Source organism: Dendrobium catenatum, unplaced genomic scaffold, assembly GCF_001605985.2.
Source record: "Dendrobium catenatum unplaced genomic scaffold, ASM160598v2 original_scaffold_184645, whole genome shotgun sequence".
Taxonomy (NCBI): Eukaryota; Viridiplantae; Streptophyta; class Magnoliopsida; order Asparagales; family Orchidaceae; genus Dendrobium; species Dendrobium catenatum.
In genome coordinates this window covers 159,246-163,227 of record NW_021503063.1, presented here as the reverse complement: position 1 = coordinate 163,227, position 3,982 = coordinate 159,246, and positions in this window count along the sequence as shown.

Sequence of the window (3,982 nt, the reverse complement as noted above, 5' to 3'; positions counted from 1 at the left end):
ATATATATATATATATATTAATTACATCAGCCTAAAACGTATCTCTCATTTTCTCCAATCCAGGTGGCTGAAGACTCTTCCTCTGGCATAGAAGGTTAAGTAGAAAGTGGATCATCCTTTAGTGATAATAGCTAAAAAGATATTGATATTACATAAATGTACTTTCCTTATATGAAGGAATAAAAATATTTTTCATTCAGCTCATATTTGTATGGTTTATTTTTCCTTTATGCATAAATTTTAATATTTTGACATGATTGTGACTGTAATTTTAATCAAGCTAATGACTGTCATGAAATATTCCTTTTGAAATTTTGTCTATCATTTCCAAATCTTAACTTATGATGAAACACATTAAATGAAATTCATGAAGAATTTGATCTATGAAAGTTATTTGTCTTTTTTTATGTTACTAGATAACATTAACTTTAAGGGTGTCAATATTTGACACGATCTCAAAATCCGACATGAACTCAACCCAAAAATTCCGGGTTAGGGTCAACCCGGACCCGAAACGGGTAGAGTTTGGGTTGACCTAGAAACCCAAGATTGACCCATTTTTGAACCGAAACCCCATCTTTAACCCGAAAACCCGAGGTTGACCTTTTTTTGACCCGAAAATCATAGATTGATTGTTTTTTTACCTAAAAACTAGCAATTTTTTGTCGACCCCGGGTCATTCGGGTCTTGTCGGGTTGACCCTGACCCAAAGCGGGTTTGATTCGAGTCCGAAAAATTGACCCGTTTGCCAAAACAGGTCATGTTCAGCTTGACCCGAATAGTGTAGGTTCAGTTTCGGGTTTGACCCAAACCCAACTCGTGACCTGAAATTGACACCCCTAATTAACTTGAGTTTAAGAGGTATACTCAAATCCCTTTGTGATTAATTATATATGGATTGGGATATGGTGCAATTATCATTTTTATCTTAAATCAAAGATGAAGATTAGTCTATGTTTAGATAGTTTATGACTTTTTGATGTCATGGACATACCCTTGCACATGAAGTAGATGTGTAATTGGGAATCATATATGAAGCTTTTATAAACAATAGCTAGTTGGAGTCATTGGTAGTATCACAAAAGATTTTTTTCAGCATTCCAAGTTTGAGATTCTTACATGAATCTTTAAATTTGAATGTTCTCAGCTTGCATATAGCAATCGCTGTATATTGTCCTTCCTAGAAAGGAGAAACTCTTTTGCATTGGGGTCCATTTCCAGTAGCTTCAAGACTTCGTAAGACTTGATATCGAATAAAGATTGGACACATCATCAAAGTTTTGATCCTAGAGCTTGGCACACTACATGTGAGCTACTATGAATCAAGATGATTCTAGAAGACCAAGGATCAAGTGGGAAGGACCTATGAAGCTACACTATGACCACAAATCAGCAATCAGTATAACCCAAAATTCAGATCAGCATGATCAGACCAAACACATAGAAGTGGACAAACATTTTATAAACAAGAAATTCGATAGTGGTCTTATTTATATATATATATATATATATATATATATATAATGTCTCATCAAAAGAACAGCTTGCCGCAATTTAACCAAGAGACTTGATAACTCTAACTTCTTAAGATTGATTAACAAGTTGAGAATAACGTGTTTGTATTCTCCAACTCGAGAGGGAGTGTTAAATCTCATCAGCCTCCTGACACTTGATCCCACATCCGAGATGGAAATCCGTGGAAGCCTCATCTGGATCACTCGGATCTTTATTAAATCTCAACCGTCCCTTGTCACTTAATCCCACGACCAGGATGAGAATTTGTGGGAAGCTCACTGGATCATGCCGATCTTCTTCCATATTTGATTGACTGATTTAGGAAGATTATATTATGACAATTATGCATGATTTTATAATTATGTTTCTTTATTAAGATATATTGTATAGGTCTATAAATAAGAATAATTTTATTCAATTAAATTAAGTCTTTTTCTTCTCTCTCTAATTCGCTGAATTTAACACTACAACAATTAAAATCCCCCAGGATAATCCAAAGTTCCTTAATGGAAGCAATATTAGATCTAATATTCATTAAAATATCCAATAACAAATCTCTCTCAGCATAAGAAGCATAAAAGGCAGAGAGACAAACTGGATGTAAGTTACCATAATAAAACTTGTCATGAATAATTTGAGGACTATTAAATGGGAGAAGTGAATAGCACCAGAGTTTCATTTCAATCAAATCCTACCTGAATGAAAGGAAGAGAAATTGTTGCAGTTGTACTTATTAAAAAATAGTTTGTGACAATTGATGAACCTGAAATCAGTCATCAAATTAATGTTTATTTTTGCTTCCAAAATAAAAAAAAGACTGATGTTGAATTGTGAATACAGTTCTTGCAGGCAAGAATCCTATCCAACACATTAAATCCACTTGTGCTCTAAGAGGCAAATCATAGGCCTTTCATTTAGGTTTAGATGAGGACTTGGTCATACCCTTGGCCTTTTGAAGGTTTTGAGGCTTTCCTGGATTTTTATTTTTACCCAGGTCTAGATTTGCAACATTGCCATGGGAGGAGAATGGGGAAGTATGGTTAAGAACAAGCCATTGTTTAGCAGAGTAAACTTATTTTGATCTTGAAAGTTTGATTTGAGATTTTATTGGAGGACTTGGATGAATCTTCATTAGTAGGATCATTAAGGTTTTGTTTGGGACGACTTTCTTACTGCTTTCTAAAGCAGCTTTTTAGTACAAAAATTAATTTTTTTTTATTAAAAAGCTGTTTTAAGAAGCAATAAGAAAGTCGTCCCAAACGAAGCCTAAGATTAATGTTTTTAACTTGTTGATGGGCAGCAGGGATGGGTATGTCTATTGTTTATGTCCGTAGAAACAACACATGTTTTAATTTTTGAGGACTTGTGAGATCTATGCTTCGTTTGGATCAGTTTTCTTAATGCTTTCTAAAACAGCTTTTTAATACAAAAAATTTTAATTCGAATAATTTTTGTACAAAAATTATTTTATAAAGTAGAAAGAAAGCTGCCCCAAACGAGACCTTGAGTAGTGAGGTGTGTGTTTGGATTGAGTTGGAGTTTGAGGCTTTTGAGTAGTCATTTGACGACGAGATTTCCTGCTCCTACTCCCCCTTGGGCAACATTGAAGAATGGTTGATTAGCCGGTTTAAGTATGGCAAAGATTGGGTGGATGAATCAAAGACCCACAACCATAATAAGGTGAAGACTTTCAATCATATTGCACACATAAGATTTGCTCATTGCCACATGTAGATATGGTAATATCATCAGCAAGAATCGAATACTTATCCACCTAAACACAAATCCGAAGCAAAAGTGAGCCTAATTTTCTCACCGTTTAAAAAATCAAATGCTAAGGGTTGCTAATCTTAATTGCTATATTATGAAATGCCTTTATGATTTCAACAGCTCAGTGGGATATCATAAATTTTGATGCAGAGAAGAATAGAGTCCAACTCATCCTCCTAGGCTTAAGTCAGAGGACCATTTCTTGAGAATGAATGGTTTTGTCGAAGTTTGTCGAGAAAAATCAAGGTCGCCAACCAAAAAGCTAAAAATCCTCAGGAGAAGTGATCTTGAAGAGAAAAATCATCATTCAACGAGAAATGGAGATATATAAATTATTACCTTTCAAATTCCAAGATTTTTTTACCATAGAGACAAGATCATAATTAGCCATTACAATTGCATAACCAACTCATTCTATTTTTTCATCAAAGAAGTGAACCAGTGGATCATTTGACAAACAAAGAGAGCGAAAATCCCAGAACTAGAGATTTTGGATGCTACGAGAGAATTATTTGAGGTGTGCAGAGGCAGATTAAAAAGGGACGTAGGCGGTAGAGGAAAAGCAGCGGAGGGTTGTGCATAAGGAGCAAGAAATCTTCATTGTTGAGGGAAATAAGCACCTTGTGGAGAGAGCAATTGGGGGACGTTTGTTAAGGGACTTTCTATGTTAAGGAGGAAGAAGGAGAGGGGAATTTCA